The sequence below is a fragment of the Hordeum vulgare genome, chromosome 2H, assembly GCF_904849725.1.
Source record: "Hordeum vulgare subsp. vulgare chromosome 2H, MorexV3_pseudomolecules_assembly, whole genome shotgun sequence".
NCBI lineage: Eukaryota > Viridiplantae > Streptophyta > Magnoliopsida > Poales > Poaceae > Hordeum > Hordeum vulgare.
This window is the reverse complement of record NC_058519.1, coordinates 314,588,465-314,611,587: the sequence shown is the minus strand read 5'-3', so window position 1 is coordinate 314,611,587 and position 23,123 is coordinate 314,588,465.

The following is a 23,123-nucleotide window of genomic DNA, read 5'->3' as shown; positions in this document are numbered from 1 at the left end:
ACTCGCCCCTCTCTAGTTCAAAGTGGAAAGGCCAAAAAGCCCAATTTAGATCTCCGTTCATGACTGACAGCACCAGTATTTCTTGCCTCCCTTGAACAGCCGAAGCTCCCACTAGAACCAAACGGCTAGCCACACACCCAGCCAGTGCCAGGACATGCTGGACACGTCCAAAGTGCCTCAGGGCGCACCAGCATGCCGTGGCATGCAAAAACTGCGCGCTGGGCACGCTATAGGGAGTCGCCGAGGTGGGGGCGACGCCCTCGGCCAGTTCCAGCCTCCCCCGAGATGTCCAACATCTTCCCCGACAACCCTTCTGCGTCGAGAAAGCCTCAGGGCCCCTCCTCTCCCGTGCTAGAGCTCCCGCGACGCGTGCCCGCGCGGACCAGAACCGGCCAAGGTTGCGCAGCCATGAATGCTCGACTCTCCTCTCTCTCTCTCTGCTGCAGATGGTTTGGGCGGTCCAATACCACGTCCTGAGACCGTGGTTTCAACCCCAACCTCTCACTGCGCCCCCATGCGCGCCACGGTGAGTCACCGGCGCTCCCGAATCTGCTCACCGTCGCGGGCCTATAAATAGCCCTCCCCCACGCTCCAGCACCCCTCAGATAGCTTCACCACGATCACTAGTACCTCCCTAGCCACCCCAGCAAACCAGCATAGCCGTGGTGCTCGAGATCGACCGAGGCCCCTCCGCCTCGGAGCTCCGGTCGATCTCCGGCTACACGACTGCTCCTGCGCCGCTTGACCCACCAAACTGACCCCCTCGATCCCAGGAAGCTTTCCCCAACTCGCCCGAGCTTTTCCGTCCCTCTAGCCACCCCCTCGACCACCTCCCGAAACTCCTCCGCCACGGCCTCCTCGTCGCCGGAGAACCCCTCACTCCCCGTCGTTGTTTCGACCACTAGCAGGTAGGCGACAGGAAGGCGAACCCATTCCCATGTTCCTTGGAGCCTGAGCGCGTCGGCAACCTCATCGGCATTCTCCTCCTCCTCTCTGGCCGGAGGTAGGAGACGACCCCGACAGGTGTGCCCCACGTGTCGGTGGCCCAGCCTCCTCCCCCGCACTGACCTCGGCCTCTGACCACATGGACTTGGGCCAGCCTAGCTCTGGGCCGAGCCAGGCCAGGAGTTAGCCTGTTTTTCTTTTTCATTTTAAACCCTGGTTTCGAAGATTTTTATAAAAACTTTTACCAGTGTAAAAATATAATCCTTCCACTATTATTCTTCTAAAAATGTGTAGTATTTAGTGATATGCTTAGATGAATTTTTCCAACAACTATTCTATTTTATATTAATAAAAGGGACTAAATTGGAATAGTTTTGCTTCTATTGGTTGATTTCAAAAATATTCCTTCAAGGAAAACTAAGGCAAATATTTTTTCTAAATGATATCTTAGATTTATCAGTAATAGAGAACATTTTTAAAATGACTTCGTGATCTGTTTCTGTGTGAGCTATTTCTTATTTATTGTTTTATCGACGATAGAAAATCCGTGTGACGAGGGAATCGAAGCGGAAGACCTCGAAGACCCTGGATACTTAGCTGACCAAGGCAAGCAGCCCTTTGACCATGACTGAGCATATGTTACTTTGCATGTTAAAATAGCAAGTATTCCCGTTGCATATGATCATAAGTGCCGGTAATCATTTGATATGATTATACCGAAGGCTCCTCCGGAGTGTTTTGCATTGAGCTTGACTCTACCCCCTTGAGGGTCATGCTAATACCATGTTGACAAGTAAAGATAGCAGTAGTATTATCATGAGCATGATGTTGTCATAAAGCAAGAGTTTATGAAAACCCCGTCGGGTGCCACTAATGCCCGAGGGTGATGATGAGTCAGGTGGTTACCTTTGGTGAAGTGATGCACCTGGTATTTGTGTGAGTAAGGTTTCTGAAATGGGATTAGATTTATGATATGTCGACCGTCCCAACCTTACCAGTACGACCACGTTACCCCTTATGGGACGGGGCTATGTTAATTACTCTGGTCGGTGCTAGCAAAGAGCCACATTACTATTGGCGGGAGTGATGTGTGGTCACTCTCGTGATGGGGTCGTGCCGGGTAGGACGACTATGCCATTTTATGAGTTCCAGTCACACCGTTGGTCCCCGCATGGTTGGTACTGTCCAGAGTTGGTGCTCGTAAGGCGTACAACATGTGGGCTGGGTACCAATTGAGTGGACCGCTTTGTCTAGTATCATCAGGGGAAAGGCATTGGTCGGGTACTTACCTCAGGTATGTGATATACCGCGAGTCGTGGGTGACACGGAAGTTTCCCGGATCTCGTGGGTCCAGCGTACTACCTTTGCAGAGTGTAAACTATTCGATAGCCATGTCCACGGTCAAGGACAGTTGGGTAATCCTGCATAAACTACGTCCTGGTATTTCCACATAAACCAAGTGTGCGTGAGTGTGTGTGTGTGAGTGGTGATGAGAAAGGTGTTGCTATGATAGCAATGATATGACCAAGTTCAATGACTTGGCATATAGGGTGAACCCGGATGGTTCAGCCCTCGGCGGATATATTGATATCCGTAACCTGTTCTTCAAGAGTAATTCTTTAACTTGATGCATATTCATGATCATTCCACCCAGATGAGTTGCACTAGAAATGCTTGATATTGCTATCCTTCCCTTTCGTTGATTATATCATGGGCTGTTTGCGAGTACATTCTAAGTACACATTGGCTTGCCACTGGTTATGTTACTGACCAGACATGGAAGGACCGGAGTTTGGAGATGAGTACATCTTCGGAGACACCCCTGCGAACTAGGACGCTTCCGAGTGAGAATGCCTGTCGGTGTAGGCTTGATGGCATGGGCACCCGCTTAGCCCCTTTGTTTTTCGCTATTAGTGTACTCATGTGATTTGGCCTTAGGCCCTGTCTTGTGAACTTGACCTTTCGGTCACGTGTTGTAATAATCGGTACTTGGATGTAAGACTCTTTATTCAGTATCTGTGTTCGGTGAGCATTGATCTCTGGGATCACTGAGCACGACGATTCTCGACTAGTGAGTCGGGGACCCCACATCCTCGCTCCACTCTCCTAGTTGATTCTTGCGCAAAAACAACACCATGGCAATGCTCCTGAAAACAACGTTAGTCCGGGTTAGTTCCGTTCAACTCATGCAAATTAGAGTCCAAAACAAGGGCAAACGAGTTTGGAAAAGTAGATACGACGGAGACGTATCAGTATACGACGACGAATTTATCCAAATACTCCATGAAGATTGAATTCATCAAGCGAGAGAAGGTGGCTCAAGCATTGGTTACACCGAAGGACATGACGGTATACTCGTATTGGCCATAACGAGTGACAAAGGTCGTTTTTGGAATCTCCCCGTTCTTGATCTTGATTTGATGGTATCCTAACCTCAAATCCATATTCGAGAAGACTGAGGATCCAGTGAGCTGATCATACAGATCGTTGATCCTGGGAGCGGATATTTGTTCTTTATGGTGACCAGATTAACTGGTCGATAATCTATAACCATCCGATCCGTTCCATCCTTCTTCTTGACGAAGAGGACGGGACAAGCCCAAGGAGAAGAGCTAGGACGAATGAAACCTTTATTCAAGGCCTCATCTAGTTGTTTCTTAAGTTCAGCTAGCTCTAAGGGTGCCCTCTTATAGGGCCTTCTGGCTATTGGGACAGTTCTTGGAACAAGATCTATCACAAACTCTACATCCTTGTCAGGTGGAATTCCTGGCAGTTCTTTTGGAAAAACATCCGGAAAGTCACAGACTACCGGAATGTCTTCAAGTTCTGGAAGAGGACTAGCATTGAGGGAATAGAGCTAGCATTTGGCAACTCGAGTTGAGACATTAACTATCTCACCCGATGGATGGGTAAGCTGAACATTCCTAGAATTGGTATCAATCTTGGCGTAATGAGCTGACATCCAGTCCATACCCAAGATGATATTGATATCTGAGGATTTAAGGGCTATCAATGATGCTAGAAAAACTAGCGTGTCCACTGGAATTTCATTGTCATAACTTATCCTAGAAGTCTGCCATTGACTACCAGGAGTTTGGACAACTAATAGGATTGACATATCACAAAAGGACATCTTATGCAACTGCGCATAACTTTCGGAAATGAAGGAATGAGATGAACCAGTATCAAAAAGAACAGACGGTGGGTGACGATTGACAAGGAGTGTACCCAAACTGACATCAGGATCCTCTAGAGCTTCTTCTGCTAAAACATAATTCACGCGGCCACGCGCAGCAGTTGGCTTCACATAATATGCTTTGCCTGACTTGCCTTGCCCAACAGACTTCTCAGGTTGCTTGGCAGCGATATTCTGGGGACACTCATGTGAATACTGTCCTAGTTCTCCACACTTGTAACAGATCATGTGATTGCCACGTGGTGCAGCATTGGAAGGTGGACCACCATAGGTCTTGGCTGGGGGGTTGGTTTGGTTTGCGTGAGGCGCCACATAGGATGGCCTCATGGTATATCTTGGCGGCAGAGAACTATTCGGGACCCACACCCGGCGCTTTTGAAACGCTGAACCGGATGAGGTGCCAGAATCGCGAGAGTGCTTCTTCCTGGCTTCATAGTCGGTATGACCGGTCTCGGCACTGATCACCTTTTTGACAAGATCTTGGAAACTTCTACATTCATGAAGACGCAAGTCATGACGAAGTTCGGGGCTCAGTCCCTTGCGGAATCTTGCTTGCTTCTTGGCGTCAGTTGACACCTCTCCAGTTGTGTAGCGAGCGAGTATACCGAACTCACCGCTATAAGCATCCACAGTCAACTTTCCTTGAGTGAATGCCCTCTCGAAGGTGATGCAGACGGAAAGCTGCACTGAAATGGGCCCATGTGGCTGCTGGTCCGGCAGGACGCATAGCTTCATAATTCTCCCACCACAAATTGGTGGGTTCTTCAAGAAAGTACGCAGCGAAGATCACCTAGTCAGCCTCAGAAACGTTGGGAGAGCATATCTTGCGTGATATACTGCACAACCAGTCATCAGCGTCGAGAGGATCAACGGAGTTATGGAACTTCAGGGGATTTAGCTTCACAAAGTCATTCAGGGACACTTCGTCATTTCGCGGCTGACGAGCCGTATTTTTCTCAATACGTTCTAGCAGACGGTTGGTCTCTCTCTTGTTCCTTTCTGCCTCCAGCTTAACCTCCGCCAGAGAAGGCGGGTGAGCAGATCCTCCTGGGCTACCTGACTACCCTCTCCCAGCTCATGGCTAGGGGCACGATTGTGCGTGGTTAACGCCATCCTAGCAAACAAACTCACAGCTTATACTAGATCAACATCAGTACTAACTATGGATTAAGAATGCACTGAACAGCATGGAATGCGGAAATGAACATCCGAACAACATGGTAACAATCAAACTGCTATATATACAACTGAAGCGCAAACTACTGAAAAGATGATACTACTCATCTGAGGCTTTCCAAGCTTCCAATACATTATTTATCTATGCCTCCCGAACTCATCTCACAACATAGTCAGATTCCACCAGGAACACAGGACTGTGGAAATATAACTACTACAATACTACTATTCCACTCATAGTCGCAAGCATCCGCATAAAACATCTCATACAGATTGCCTCCATGACCTGGGAGTTGAACCTGCGGATCAGGAAATACTCTAGCCTGAGACCCCTCGGAACCGTAAGGACACGGGTGTGGCCTCGGCTTCCTGACTGGTGGCAATAGAGGTCCCCGAAGAGGGGTGACACCTCCGATAGCAGGCCAGTCAACATGAGCTGGAAGATGAGTCCTAATTGGGTTCAACATCTCCATATCTCCATAGCCTGTCTGAACTACAGGTGCCAGCTGTGTCAAAACTGTCCATAGACGGGCACGAGTAGCATAAAGCTCCATACAAAGGGCACGAGCATCTCGGTCTCTATTCTCTAACATCTGAGTGGCGACCTGTAGTAGCGGATCCTCCAAAGAAGAATCAAAGTGCATCCCACTGAGATACCCTTCTTCTCCTGGCTGAGAAGCTGGAACATAACAGAACTCTGAATTCAGCAGCACTGCATGTCTGGCTCTCATGTTGGTCAACATTGAATAGGCGGCATCTTGTACCGCCATGTCAACGGTAACCTCCAATCCACAAGACCAATGGATCGGCTCCTCGGCTCCAGGGTAATCTGGGAATACCTTAACAGTGCACATGTACTGACTCTGGTTGAAATCCTGGTACTGCTCCTCCACTGTATTCTCTGGGTACCAGCGGTAACCGGCTACTGACATCACCCTGACCAACATGGCCGTGTGACCCGGTACATGAATGCACCGAGTCAGACGTACCGGGTCACACGGACCACCTGACGGAAAGGACGGGCAGGCATCTGATATAGAGAATAATGCAAAGGCATTAGAGCTGTGGAAATGAAATTGGGCAGCATAACGGCTATAAATGCTCAAACACAATTTTAAGGCAACCCACAAAAGATTGGATAGCATGATCACTCAACAATCAAGTTCAAATTCCATGGTCATGAGATACTTATTTTCCTTTCCTTGGAACAAAAAAAAGGGATTAACTCTCAAACCTCTTTCCTACAATCTACCGAGTTGGAACACACGATCCTCAGGATAGATAAGAAACCTAGTTCTTAATCCCCATAGAATGACCATAACAGAATGACCAGAACAGAATGACTAGAGAAGAGAAGCAAGAGCTTTACGTTCCCTTCCACAAACAATTCCCTTACATAGAACTAAAGCATTTCTAGACTCGACTTCGACCAGTTTGGCTTGGTAATCCTACAGTCAGTCAGGTTCTCATACCAACGCTCTTGGGACCCCGATCTTAAGCCATAGGAATCCAGCCTGTAACACATCGAATCTCTTTGCGGTCTCACGCACGGTTAACCACACGTCTGCCACCTTACCCTAGCCGGGACCGTTTGCGCATTTTGACTCACATATGCATTTGTGTGTCACACCCTGTTTTTACTACCACATTCTTTGTATTGTGAAAATATGAGCTTGTTAAAACTTTTTCTAAACTAATGATGTGGGTGCCATGAATGTCGTTGTATGCTTGTGTGTGTGATCATGAGATGATAAAAACCCATTTCACAATATTGAAGTGTTTCTAAAAACCTTTACTTGTTTGTGATCAAGGTAAAAACCCTACTTTGAGTTGCACTACATACCCTTGATGGCAAGAGGTGCTTCTACCCAAAGTTGGTGATATAATTTTAACTTGTCTTTATATTCCAAAACCCAAATAATAATTATTTTTATAATTATTTACCTAATTTAATTGCATGTCCATTTCCGAGTCCAGAATTGGTATTCCTACATGGAAAAATACTTTTGTGCCATAAGGATATATATTTTCCGAGTCCAGAAGGATATATATTTTCAGAATGGGATATATATTTTCCGAGTCCAGAAGGATATATATTTTCCGAGTCCATAAGGATATATATTTTCCGAGTCCAGAAGGATATATATTTTCCATACATACGATTTTAAACCATATTTTATATTATAAATATTTGAATAAAACCCTGGAAACCATTTCTGTCTGTTTTGACCTTTTGAAATATTTCCAAAGGAAATATTCTCAATAAAATCCTAGAAAACTCCAGTGGTATCCCTAAGACATATTTGGTGTCCACATAAAGTTTCACCTTGATCCAAGGTGATTAAGGACCCCACATAACCCTAAAACCCCTTCTGTCCAGATTGAAGTTAGGGAAACTCTACATAGCAAAGTTTATCCAATGATGCTGAAACTTTGGAGGAGTGCCTAATACCACAAATAAGGGTTCCACGCCAAAAATGGGATTTGTGGGACTTAGTTTGCCCACACTCTCTTTGGAAGGGACATATCTGGTCAAATTGAAGTGTTTTCAAGTTTACAAAGCTAAACTTGTCCAATGGAGCTCAAACTTGGTGAAACCCCATGTTTTAGCACCAAACCCAAACCTGTTAAGATGCAACACCAGTGGTGGGGTGCAACCCCCTCAAACCACTGTCGAGCACCTTCTGACAAATGGAAAAAAGCCACCTTAGCCACAACTAAACCCAACCCCTTTGCTCCAAACTCATAGATTAGGTGGCCAGTATCCATATCTGACCCAAGTCAATTGGCCCCTCACTGGTTCAAAGTAGAAAGGCCAAAACTCCAATTTAGGCTTCAGTTCACGGCTGCCAGCACCAGTATTTCTTGTCTCCCTTGACCAGCCGAAGCTCCCACGAGACCCAATCGGCTAGCCACACTCCCAGCCAGTGCCAGGACATGCTAGACACGTCCAAAGTGCCTCAAAGCGCACCAGCATGTCGTGGCATGCCAAAACTGTGCTCTGGGCGCGCTACAGGAAGCCACGAAAGTGGGGGCGACGCCCTCGGCCAGTTCCAGCCTCCCTCGAGGTGTCCAACCTCTTCCCTGACAACCCCTCTGCATCGAGCAACCCTCAGGGCTCCTCCTTCCCCGCTCTAGAGCTCGTGCGACGCGTGCCCGCGCGCACCAGAACTGGCCAACATTGCGCGGCCACGGGTGCTCGATTCCTCCCTCTCTCCCTCTGCAGTAGATGGTTCTGGCAGTCCAAAACCATGTCCTGAGACCATGGTTTCGAGCCCAGCCCCTCTCTGCACCCCCATGCGCGCCACGGTGAGTCACCGACGCTCCCGAATCGGCTCACCATCGCATGCCTATTTATAGCCACCCCCCCTCGCTCCAGTACCCCTCAGATAGCTTCACCATGACCATTAGCATCTCCCAAGCCACCCCAGCAAACCAGCAGAGCCCCGATGCTCGAGATCGACCGAGGCCCCTCAGCCTTGGACCTCCTGTCGATCTCCGGCTACACGACGGCTCATGCGCCCCTCGACCCGTGAAACTGATCCCCTCAACCCTAGGAAGCTTTCCCCCAACTCGCCCGAGCATTTCCGTGTCTCTAGCCACCTCCTCGACCACCTCTCGAAACTCCTCCGCCATGGCTTCCTCGTCACCGGCGAACCCCTGCCTCTCTGACGTTGTTCCGACCACCAGCAGGTAGGCGATTTCATGGCGAACCCATTCCAGTCCTTGTTGGGGTTTGAGAGCGTCGGCAGCCTTGCTGGCGTGCTCCTCCTCCTCCCTCGCCAAAGGTAGGAGACGACCCCGACAGGTGTGCCCCACCTGTCGGTGGCCCAGCTTCCTCCCCCGCACTATCCACAACCACTGACCGCAGGGCCCCGCATGTCAGGTTCAAACCTGATGGCACGCGCGCCTCGGCTGGCTGTCGGCTGGCCATGGGCCAGCCCAGTTCCAGGCCGAGCCAGGCCAGGAACTTAGCCCGTTTTCTTTTATTTCAAAAACCTGATTTCTAAGATTTTTATAAAAACATTTAACCAGTGTAAAAATATAATTTTTCCACTGTTATTCTTCTAAAAATATGTAGTATTTAATAATATGATTGGATAAATTTTTCTACAACTATTGTGTTTTACAATAATAAAAAGGATTAAATTGGAATAGTTTTGCTTCTGTTTGGTTAATTTTTAAAATGTTCCTTCAAGAGAACTTGAGGCAAATATTTTTCAAATGACAACTTAGATTTAGCAGTAATAAAGAACATTTTTAAAATAACTTTGTGATCTGTTTGTGTGAGCTATTTCTTATTTATTCTTTTATCGACGATAGAAAATCCATGTGACGAGGGAATCAGAGCGGAAGACCTCGAAGACCCCGAATACCTAGCTGACCAAGGCAAGCAACCCTTTGACCATGACTGAGGGTCATGCTATTATTGCATGTTAAGATAGCAAGTATTCCTGTTGCATACGATCATAAGTGCCGGTAAATCACTCAGGTGATTTTTGACGATGGCTCCCCCGGAGAACATGCATTGAGCTTGATCCTACCCTTGAGGGTCACGCTATTATCATGTTGACCAGTAATGCTAGAGTAAATAGCATGAGCATGTTGATGACATAAATCAAAAATTTATGAAAACCCCGTCGCGTGCCACTAATGCCCGAGGGTGATGATGAGTTAGGTGGCCACCTTTGGTGAAGTGGTGCACCCGATATTTGTGTGAGTATGGTTTCAGAAATGGGATTAGATTTATGATGTGTCGACCGTCCCAACCTTACCAGTACAACCATGTTACCCCTTATGGGACGAGGCTATGTTAATTACTCTGGTCGGTGCTAGAAAAGAGCCACATTACTAGTGGAGGGGGTGATGTGTGGTATCTCTCGTGATGGGGTCGTGCCAGGTAGGATGACTATGCCATTTTTATGAGTTCCAGGCACACCGTTGTTGTCCGCATGGTTGTTACTGTCCAGAGTCGGTGCTCTTAAGACATACAACATGTGGGCTGGGTACCAATCGAGTGGACCTCTTTGCCTAGTATCGTCAGGGGAAAGCCATTGATCGGGTACTTACCTCGGGTATGTTATATACCGCGAGTCGTGGATAACACGGAAGTTTCCCGGATCTCGTGGGTCCAGCGTACTACCTCTGCAGAGTGTAAAACTATTCGAATAACCGTGTCCACGGTCAAGGACAGTTGGGTAATCCTGCTTAAACTACGTCTAATTATTACTGCATAAACCAAGTGTGTGTGTGTGTGGTGATAAAAAGGTGTTGATATGAAAGTAATGATATGACCATGTTCGGAGACTCGGCATATAGGTTGAACCCAGAAGGTTCAGCCCTCGACAGATATTTTGATATCTGTAACCTATTCTTCAAAAGTAATTCTTTAACTTGATGCGTACCTGTGATCATGTTTATTTACCACCAAGAGATATCCGCCAGAGATGCATGTCATTGTTATCCTTCCCTTTCATTGTTCATGGCATGGGATGTTTGCGAGTACATTCGAAGTACTCATTGGCTTGCCACTGGTTATGTTTTTGACTAGACATGGAAGGATCGGAGCTTGGAGAAGAGTATGTCTTCGGAGACGCCCCTATGAACTAGGACGCTTCCAAGTTAGAATGCCTGTCGGTGTTGGCTTGATGGCATGGGCACCCGCTTAGTATAATGACTAAGATGTGGCCCTTTCCTAATTTGGGGGCGAGGCCTCAAAAGGGAAAAGGGGTGCATCTAAACGTTTCCCAAGCGAGATAATCATAACATTACATATTTGAAAGAGTGACAAGTACGACATACACTTGCCATCTGATAACATGATAGCATAAAGCTTACAAGCACACATTATTCAGAGCATAGTTTAGTCCAGCTATGGACAACATGAAAACAAGTAAAACTATGAAATCTCGCAATGTGGCCCCACGATCACGACCACGACCTCTAGTCCTCCGGATAAGTCACGTACAGTCTGCGAGAGTCCTCATCAAACTCCCACTTCAGCTAGCTATCGTCAGGATCTCCAGCGTCAGGCGTACCTGTACCGGTTGGTGTTTGTAGTAATCTGTGAGCCACGGGGACTTAGCAATCGAATGACCTTGGTATCCAATCTAGCCAAGTTAATGGGTGAGGAGGGTTAAGTGTATGAGTTTGCAGCAACCAAAGCATATATGGTGGCTACCTTACGATGACCAAAGTAAACATATGGTGGTCTACGCAAGGCGGTCGAAGACTAGGTTGATCACTAAGTGATCCTAAACACCTACTTACGTCAGGCATAACCGCACTATGTTCTCGACCCGAGAACGATCTCCGAAGGAGACAATCACGGTTACGCACACACTTGGCAGCTTTATTAGAATTACTTTAAGTTGTCTAGAACCGGATGTTAACAAAATATCCATATTTGCCACATAACCGCGGGCACGACTTTCCGAAAGTTTTGAACCTGCAGGGGTGTTCCAACTAGTCCATTACAAATTACCACATGCCGCATAGTAATCCTCTATCACGAAACTCGTGATCTCGTCGGATTCCTAAGAGGAAAACCTCAACTTTGAGGAGACCCAAAGTTTGACCGGAATTCCAACGCGCAAGATATCTTGTAAAAGGTAAAACTAATCCAGCAATGCCACTCGGCATGCCGATAGTCCCGATAGGAGCCGCGTATCTCATTCTCAGGGCATGACCAGATGAGCTAGATGTCGGGTTGGCTAAACCCTGGGTGACCAGGGGGCGCCGGACATCGCTCAGGTTGGACCAACACTCATGAGGAGCATTGGCCCGGGTTGTTGATTAATTCCTCGGGGTAGCTATTCCCTATGCATTTTTATTAAGTTATAACCAGATTAAAACCAAAGTTGGGCCTGGATGGAAAAGCTTTAATCTTAAACGAATTTTGAAGGGGGTCCCCATAACAACCCCGAACGTGTTAGGAGCGCTCAGTTATGGAATAGAACACCGGTAGCCGAAACTAAGGCGGCAACAACGGAACAAAACACCCGGCAAAAGGCTAGGCCTTCCGTTATTTACCAAGTATATAGGTGCATTAATTAAATGGTAGTTAAAAAAATGATATCAAAATGCCCATCTTATCACATGGGCCAACTGGCACATGCAACTAGCAAAGCTATCAATTAAAGGTTGAGTAAGCCTACATAACCAAACAATATTTGCTATGACAGGAAAGTGTTTGGGGTTCATGGCAAAGGCAGATGGCATATTTATCATGTGGTAGGCAGCGAGCATGTAACGATGCAAATGTATTTCAAAGCATAAAAAATCTAGAAATGGTGTCAAGGTCATGATCATCTTGCGTGTGATTTCTTCAGCCTGGAACTGCTCTTGTTCTTACTGCACGTACTCTCCAGAACCCACGTACTCGCTCTCCGTTCCCGATGCTACCCAAGATAAGATAACATCCAATGAACACCGGCAAAATATAATGCAACAACCAATATGATGCATGTGTGAAGAAGGAAGCATGCATCACTATTCTAGTCACTTTCATATGCATTAGTTGAGTTAATTAAATTCTGGACGGAACCTCATATTAAGTTATCTTGACATGCATGAAAATGGCATGAACAAGTGGATCACGAGAAAACGATGCAAAAACATATAAAGAACGTAATGAACGGAGTCATGGATCAACCGGAATCTACAAAACAAGTTACAAGGCCTACGGTTCAAAACAGCCACAAACACAAACATGTGGGAACTCAATGGTGTAACCAGGTTGCCACATGATCAACACACAAAATACAAGTGGAGTGATGCTTGGTAACACACCACACCATCAACCAATGCCCACACAAGCTCTAAAACCATATAAGCATACAATCTGATTTTACGAGCAACATAACAGTTTGACTACAAGATCTACAACATCTACCAGGCTCTAAATAAATCAAACAAGGCATGAAACGGAGGCCATCCAAAAGCACTACACTTGACAAAAAGCTAAGGCAAAGCAATCACCCATGAGCAGATCTATAGCCTCTAACTTGGACAAAATATCACAGATTGGGACTTAGTGAAAATTACAGATTTTCACTACCTGCTTATGCTCTGAAGCATTTTGGCAGCCTCCAAAATGATATCTACAAGCGGTGTATAAGTATGAAATTTTACAGGGAGCTAGACAAACATAACCTCTAACAAACATTAGTTTGTTGCATGGGTAATTCCCAACACAGGAGCTATTTCACACACAACAACAGGGGAAGAAAATAACTCCAGATTCCCAGAATTAGTGAAATTCTCAGGGTTTCACAAATCTGACATATTCAGCCAAGTGCCCACTTTGACAGGGAACAATTGGTGCACACAAAACCCTAAGAACAAAATGAAGGACCCAAGCTGTAGAGGGTTTCACCCACTAACATTCCATCAAGGAATCATCCCCAAAGGATCAAAGCACCACCTAATGTAAAGCTCTAAACATGGCATCACATCTGAAAATAACAGTTTTGTGAAGTTACTCTAAAGTGTAATCTGATTGCACCAATGTATTCCTGGGATGATTCTACCCCAAAACTCTTATTCATACATAGGTACTTGCATCTAACATCAATGCACAAAGCCAGCTCGAAAAATACCACAAGGATTCCTATAAGCTACAAGTGACTTATTGTCATATGTAGAAGCTACCATATTTGGCAATACCTACATATGGACACTTGCTAGAAGAAGAATAGACACCCAAAGAACCACCTAGTAATATCATAGCATCATTATCAAGGATACACTAACATGGGGAGATGTGTTCATCCACAGACACACACACATGAGCACACACACATGCCGAAGGCATATGTGCTCACACATGCACATGTATATGTGGACTGACACACACACACAAACACAGCTACATCTATACATGCATCCACACACAAGGAACTACTCACACACACACACATGCTACAAACCCTAGTGCAACCCACAACTTACTTGCTCAAGTGTATGTGCAAACACATGCACACATACACTCCACACCTACATCTACAACACACACACATGCTACAAACCCTAGTGCAATAGGAGAGAAAGAATCATCAAGCTAGAGCCTTGGCAGTAAATAAAACAAAACAAAATAAAAGAAAATGAAAAGGGGGGATGTGGGAGTCGAACCCACAACCTACTGGTTGCCCCCCAGTCACAACACTAGTGCGCTAGCCTATCGAAACTTAACACAGACCCCCTCTGTTCTACCTAGAACCAGGGGACCAAAACAGAGGACAACTCCGGCGGCTCTCCGGTGAACTAAACGGCACGGGGGGTCACGGCACTAGACGCGGGAGCACTGGGGATCCCATTCCGAGTCTCAGATCGGCAGAAGGGAGCCCACAACGACGGCTGGCTGGTGCAGCACTTCCATGCCACGGCGGTGACAGCAAGGCCGCGAGCTAGCTACGGAGCGCCTACGGGAGAAGGGAGAGGGAAAGCCGACGACGTGCTCACCCTGGAGGCCAGCGGAGTTGACGCGGGGGAAGAAGTGGTTGGGGAACCCGCCGGAGCCGAAGCAGGACGCCCACGCGCGGAGCAGGACGATGATGATGCAAATGAGGAAGTATCCCTCGTCATGGTGGTTCTCCGGGGCTCCTAGCACCGGGAATGGAATGCAGGGAACCACCCCGAGCTCCTGGACATCCTCGCCGACGCCGGGGACGACGGCAACGCGGAGTAGACGGCGGCGCACTTCCTCTCTCTCTCGGGTCTGCTGTCTGTTATAACTACAGAAACTTACCTGGGGGAGAGATGGAGAATGAGGAGGAGATGGTGCCGTCGCTAGGGGGAAACCCTAGGCACGGACACCCACGCTATTTTAAAGGAGTAGGAGAGGGAGGAACGGCGCTCGGCAGCGCCATGTGCTTAAACGAAGAGAGGAGAGGGTCGTGCGAGAGGATAAAGGTGGCTGGGAGGAGCCACTGATGAGTGGGGACTAGGTGCTGCACTGGAAAGGAAGAAGAAGCGTGCCATCTCTCTCGCGGCGCGAGACCATGGGCCAAGCACACTGATCCCCCATGCACAGCGAGATAAGCAGGAAGAAAAGGGTTTTCTTTTTAAATAAAGTTTCAAACCAAAATAAATCAACTAGAGGCAAGCAAAGGGTTTTTGAAAGAAATAAAAATAGATAGGGCATGAGGGAATTATGCCCTATTTAACAAAATTATTTACGAGATTTTTACGACAAACTAATTCCCACCTAAAACAGAAAATTAAATGTTGTTTGATTTAAAACCCTCATTAAGCCAAAGTCTAATATAACAATGATTGCAACCTCTACACCCACAAATAAAACCTCTAAAGTAATAACAATTTTAAAACAACATCAAGCAAAGTTTAAAACACAAGTTAACTTAAATAATGGATGAGGGTTTTGCATTGTTTTGAAAACACTACACTCATCCCATACACTCCTATGCACACTAGCACTTCCAAGATAAACCAAACACTAGCAACAGAAGAATCGTATTGCAATGAATGCAAATGTATGTCATGAAGCAAGATGATGACATAAAATGATGCCACATGAAATGATAACATCTTTATAACATCCATACAAGATTCAACAAAGACTTCACAAAATAAGGAAAGGAGTGCAAATATGGAAAGGGAAACATCTGGGCTGTTACACTTAGCCCCTATGATTTCCGCGTCGAATTGTATCAGAGTGATTTGGGCATAGGCCCTGCCTTGTGAACCTGACCATTCGGTCTTGTGTTGTAATAATCGGTATTTGGATGTAAGACTCTCTTATTCGGTATCTGTGTTCGGTGAGCATTGATCTATGGGATCACTGAGCACGGCGATCTCGACTCGTAAGTCGGGGTCCCCACAGAGCTGTTATCAGAGCCATCCTGACTATAGGAAGCCTTAGGTAGCATGGACGATAGCTGAGATGATTAGTGCACATAGACCTTAGCCTGAGATTCTGCACCCACTAAAAAATTTCTAACTCTCTCCTCTACATCTTGTAGATGGCCACCATACCTGATATGCTTCTGGAGACGGGCTTTCCTCTGCTTTTGAGTGATAGCCTAGAGAAGTGTCAAGTACGTCGCATGCCCATCTTTCTCTACCACGAGCACTCGGTCCATGACAACACCAAGGAATATCACGTGGACGTGATAGTGAAGGCTAACGACTCCCCGACTAGCTGGTTCTTTGAAGGACCACAGATGGAGGACCTGATGTTGGCAGTGGAGACCGCATCACGAGAGGTTCTCGTGCGACTCCGCGACATCCTACCCGAGAAGGCTGACGAGCCAACTACTCGTCACCTACCTTTTGTTAAGGATGGGGAAGATGGGAGTTGGACGCTCAACCTACTTCCGAGGACGGGACGCCAGTGAGGTTTCCGACCTACATCATTCTCTCCTCTGATACTTTGATGCACCTTTTGATCAAGGAGTCAACTAGGATTCGCCAAGAGCTGCACCAAGTCAATGATCTGCTTCGCACGGAGAAGATGAAGAACCACAAGGTGAAGAAGGAAGGAGCACCCGTAGGACCACCTGGGTTTGCTTTCCGAGGAAGAATGCGACCGCTTTAGGCCACTCCTCTTCAGAGTCGTTGCCTGACCGCGGAAGAGTACACCAAACTCTTCGCCACCTCGCCAACCAAGAGACGTTGTGATGGTCCGCTTCCTTCTCCTACTCCTTCGAAGAAGGGAAGCACTAATGAAGATGAAGATGAAGATGAAGACGAAGATCCTGCAGAACCCGCTTATGAGACTGCGCAGTCGGCCACTTAGCTTTAGCAGCATAGACAATTAGGATCTACCCCGAGCGTAGTAGTTCTTGTATCGAGTTGTATGAACCACGAGTGTTGTGTAAGCCTGTTGGATGCAAGTCGTATTCTGCCTTAGGTAGCTTGTGAATGACTACATCGCTTGTTTTCAATCTAATGCAACAGCTCTTTCAAAATCATTTGCTTAAAATTTTCACACTAGCACAACACCAGGCCCCCCCTCTTTACTAGAGCATCATCCCTTATGATTTCAGCCAGTTCGGCAAATTGACATGTCTACTCCCCTGACAGGATGGTGAATGCAACTCGCAATAGCACCTTCGGCAACCCTGGCTCTGTCTCTTCGGGTTAGCACCAGGGAACCGGAGGTGAAGCTGAAGCTGGAGATCACCACGAGCAGCAAGACGATGTTCCACCGCCACCGCCTCCTCCTGAAAGCTTGACTATGGCTCAGTTCCTTCAATATCTTCGAGAGGAGCGTCAAGCTAACAATGCCGCGATTCAGCAGCTGGCTCAAAACTTGGTGAACAACCCGCCGCAGAACAGGAATGGCAATGGTCGCTCTACTCTCTCTGAGTTCATGCGAAATACGTCACCCATATCCATGCAGACGACTGAACCATTGGATGCCGATGACTGCATCCGTACTATCGAAGACCTCCTCGCGCTGGTCAAGTGCACTAATGATCGTGAGAAAGTTCTCTATGCTTCTACTATCTCGGAGCCACATCCAGAGCTTGGTGGGATGGATTTTAGATCATGCGATTAGGGAAAGTAATCACTTGGGCTGTGTTCAAAGATGGATTCCACGCTGCTCACACTCCTCCTGGAATGATGACCATTAAGAAGCAGGAATTCCGAGCCTTAAGACAAGGCAGTGGATCCGTCAAGGAGTATTTGCAGAAGTTCAACCTCCTGTCAAGGTACGCGCCTGAGGACGTCAACACTGAGGCCGCCAAAGTGGAACGCTTTACGGAAGGACTACAAAAGTCACTCCAGTATCAGTTGGTTGTTTGTGAATGCCGGACCTTTAGCGATCTGGTTAATAAGGCCCTTATGTTGGAAGACAAGTGTCGTGCTATGGACGACACCCGTAAGCGCAAGCTAATGTGTAGTGGAGGACCGAGTAACACGAAGCCACGACCATGGCAGTCAGCTCCAGCAAGACCCAACTATCAGCAGCAGCAGTACAAGTATCCAACCTTTCGCCAGAACTACCAGCCTCACCAGCTAGTCAATACCAAGCCAACAAACAATCCGCCGAACAACAGTGGAGTCAAGACCAATCTTCCATTGCAAGATACCTGTTTCGGATGTGGACAAACAGGGCACTATTCCAGGTAGTGCCCCAACAAGAAGCCCGATGCTGCGCGCCCCAATGCGCCAAATCCATGCCAAGGAGCACCAGGCAGGAATCAGCCCCCCTGCAATCAGCAGTATGACAACAAGGGGCGGATTAATCATATTTCCGCAGAAGAAGCACAGGAAGACCCGGACTGCATTCTGGGTACGTTCCTCGTCAACTCTACCCCAGCAACAATATTGTTTGATTGTGGTGCTTTGCATTCTTTTGTTACGCAAAGGTTTGCGGAAGAATGTGGTTTAGAACCTACCTTGCTTCATGGGCATATGGCAATTCAAACCCCGGGAGCAGTATTGAGGACCAACCTAGGGTGTAGGAAGGTCGGGATAGTTATCAATGGGACGAGCTTCTCAGCGGATCTCATTGTGCTTAGGTCGCAAGTCCTAGAAGTAATTCTCAGCATGGATCGTTTGGCCAAGCATCAAATCATCTTGGATTGTGCCAATAGGGCCGTTACCATGACAAGCGACCAAGGGGTCAAAGTCAAGTATATCTCTGAGCCAGTACCCGCTCGAGTACCACGGGTTAACAGCCTGTCAGAGGACGAACTCGATCGTGTGCCAATAGTCTGCGAGTACCCGGACGTCTTCCCTAACGAGCTACCGGGAATGCCTCGTGACCGAGACATCGAGTTCATCATTGAGCTCATGCCCGGATCAAGGCCTATCTATAAGAAGCCTTACAGGATGGGATCCGAACAGCTGGCAGAAATTAAGAAGCAGCTGGATGAGAAATTCAAGAAAGGATTTATTCGTCCGAGTGCGTCACCTTGGGGATCACCCGTTTCTTTCGTGTCCAAGAAGGATGGGACTATCAGACTCTGCGTCAATTATCGTTCTCTCAATGAGGTCACGATTAAGAACAAGTACCCACTCCCCAAGATTGAAGACTTGTTCGATCAGCTAAATGGAGCTAAGGTATTCTCCAAGATCGACCTCCGATCTAGATATTACCAACTGAAGATCCGACCCGAAGACATATCCAAGACTGCGTTCATGTGCCGGTACGGTCTGTATGAGTGCACTGTCATGTCTTTTGGGTTGACTAATGCTCCAGCTTACTTCATGTACCTCATGAACAAGGTCTTCATGGAATACCTGGATAAGTTTGTCGTCGTATTCATTGATGACATATTAATATTTTCCAAGTCCGAAGAAGAGCATGAGCAACACTTGAGGTTAGTATTGGAGAAGCTTCGAGAGCACCAACTTTATGCCAAGTTCAGCAAGTGCCAATTCTGGCTGAACGAAATTGGATTCTTGGGTCATACCATGACAGCAAGTGGATTGGCAGTTGATCCCTCCAAGATGTGAAGGAAGTCAAGGGCTGCCTCGGACTCGATGGATATTACCCCAAGTTCGTAGAAGGGTTCTCCCCCATCGCTCCACCCATGACTCAGCTCTTGAAGAAAGGCAAGAAGTTCGAATGGACGTCGGAGTGTGAAGCAAGCTTCCAAGAATTGAAGAAGACATTAACCACCGCCCCTGTATTGGCCACTCCAGATATCAGCAAGGAGTTTGTGATATATTGTGATGTCTCCCGGATCGGGCTCGGTGGGGTTCTAATGCAGGATGGCAGAGTCGTGGGGTATCTGTCACGGCAACTGCGCCCGCATGAGGAGAACTATGCCACCCATGATCTCGAGTTGGCAGCAGTAGTGCATGCCCTAAAGACATGGCGACATTACCTTCTGGGGAAGCGATGTGAAATATACACTGACCACAAAAGTTTGAAGTATATCTTCACCCAAAGGGAATTGAATATGGGCAACGAAGATGGTTGGAGTTAATCAAAGACTATGACCTTAGCATTCAATATCACCCCCGTAAGGCTAATGTAGTGGCATATGCCTTAAGCCGGAAGACCAGCACCTTGAACGTCATGCTCAAGGGAAGGCAACCCGCCTTGTATGAAGAATTGGAGAACTTCGGTTTGGAGCTAGTGGAATCAGGATTCCTAGATAATCTCAAAGTCAAACCAACGCTAGTGGATGACATCAAGGTGGCCCAGAAGGGTCATAAGAGCATTGAAGGCCTGAGGAAGAAGATTCAAGAAGGCAAGGCCCCAGGATTCTCGGTGGATGAACAAGGAGTGGTGTGGTTTGGGAAACGTTTATGCATACCCAACAAGGCTGAACTCAAGGACTTGATCCTACACGAAGCACATGATACACCCTACTCTATTCACCCCGGTGGTACCAAGATGTATCAAGACCTCCAAGAAAGATTCTGGTGGCATGGCATGAAGAGGGAAATAGCGTCTTATGTTGCCAAGTGCGACGTGTGCCAACAAGTCAAGGCTGGGCATCAGCGACCTGCAGGACTGCTACAACCTCTCAAAGTGCCAGAATGGAAGTGGGACAAGATAGGCATGGACTTTGTTACCGGATTACCAAGGTCTAGGAGAGGCCATGGATCTATATGGGTTATTGTCGACCATTTGACAAAAGTGGCCCAATTCATTCCTGTCAACACCACTTATGATTGGAACAAGTTGGCCAGTCTCTATATTGAGCATATTGTAAGCCTTCATGCAGTTCCCAAGGAGATTGTATCTGACCGAGGCACGCAGTTCACCTCAAGATTTTGAAAAAGTTATAAGAAGCCCTCGGAACCAACCTGTCTTTCAGCACCGCTTTCCACCCGCAAACGGACGTACAAACGGAAAGATTGAATCAGATACTCGAAGATATGCTCCGCGCATTCGTCTTGGCGCATGGAGCCAAATGGGAAGACTGTCTGCCGTTCGCTGAGTTTTCATACAACAACAGCTAGCAGTCCAGTCTCTAGATGGCTCCGTTCGAAGTGTTGTACGGACGAAAATGCCGCACCCCACTCAACCTGGTCCGAAACCGGAGAAGGCAGAAGAGAAGGTGCAACTTGTCCGAGAGAATCTAAAGGCAGCAAAGTCGCGACAAAAGAGCTATGTGGATTCTCGCTGTAGGGATGTGGAGTTCATTCCCGAAGATCTGGTGTACGTCATGTCACACCTATCAAGGGAACCAAGCGTGTCCACGTTAAAGGGAAACTCGCTACAAGGTTCATTGGAACTTTTAAGATCACGGCAAGGCGTGGAGAAGTTGCTTATCATTTGGATCTACCTCCGGAACTTTCGGGTGTGCATAACGTCTTCCACGTGTCACAACTTCGAAAGTGTCTTCAAGCGCCAAATCCTCCCGAATTTACAAGGACATTGACCATCAGGCCATTGACCTTCTGCCTGATCTCACCTACCGCGAGAAGCCGATCCGCATTCTGGATGAAGGTGAGCGTTGCACCAGAACCCGCACCATCCAGTATTTGAAGGTTCAATGGAGCAACCACGCCGAAGGAGAAGCAACATGGGAGCGTGAAGGCTACCTCCGATCTTAGTTTCTGGACCTTTTTAGCACCTAGCCTAGGAATCTCGGGGACGAGATTCTTGTAAGGGGGATAGCTTTGTCACACCCTGTGTTTACTACCACATTCTCTGTATTGTGAAAACCTGAGCTTGTTAAAACTTTTTCAAAACTAATGATGTGAGTGCCGTGATTGTCATTGTATGCTTGTGTGTGTGATCATGAGATTATAAAAATCCATTTCACAATATTAAATTGTTTCTAAAAACCTTTACTTGTTTCCGATCAAGGTAAAAACCCTACTTTGAGTTGCACTACATGCCCTTGATGGCAAGAGGTGCTTCTACCCAAAGTTGGTGATCTGATTTTAACTTGTCTTTATATTTCAAAACCACAAAATTAATTATTTTTAAAATTATTTCCCTAATTTAATTGCATGTCCATGTCTGAGGCCAGAATTGGTATTCCTACATGGAAAAATACTTTTCTGCCTTAGAAAAATCTGGTTAAATTTGGAGATGATCAGAAGGACATATATTTTCCATTCATAAGATTTTAAACCCTATTTTATATTATAAATATTTGAATAAAACTCTGGAAACCACTTTTGTCTGTTTTGACCTTTTGAAATATTTCCAAAGGAAATATTCACAATAAAATCCTAGAAAATTCCAGTGGTATCCCTAAGCCATATTTGGTGTCCACATAAAGTTTCACCTTGATCCAAGGTGATTAAGAACCCCAAATAACCCTAAAACCTCTTCTGTCCAGATTGAAGTTAGAGCAACTCTACATAGCAAAGTTTATCCAATGATGCTGAAACTTTGCAGGTTTGCCTAATACCTCAAATCAAGGGACAGATCTGGGATTTTGTGGGACTTAGTTTTTCCACACTCTCTTTGGAAGGGACAGATCTAGTCAAATTGAAGTGTTTTCAAGTTTACAAAGCTAAACTTGTCCAATGGAGCTCAATCCTGGTGAAACCGCATGTTTTAGCACCAAACCCAAACCTCTTAAGTTGCAACACCAGTGGTGGGGTGCAACCCCCTCAAATCACTGTCGAGCACCTTCTGGCAGATGGGAAAAAGCCACCTTAGCCATAGCTAAACCTAGCCCTTTGCTCCAAACTCATAGATTAGGTGGCTAGTATCCACATCTAACCCCAGTCAACTGGACCCTCACTGGTTAGAAGTCGAAAGGACAAAAACTCCAATTTAGGCTTCAGTTCAAGGCAGACAGCACCAGTATTTCTTGTCTCCCTTGACCAGCCGAAGCTCCCACGAGACCCAACGGCTAGCCACACTCCCAGCCAGTGCCAGGACATGCTAGACACGTCCAAAGTGCCTCAGAGC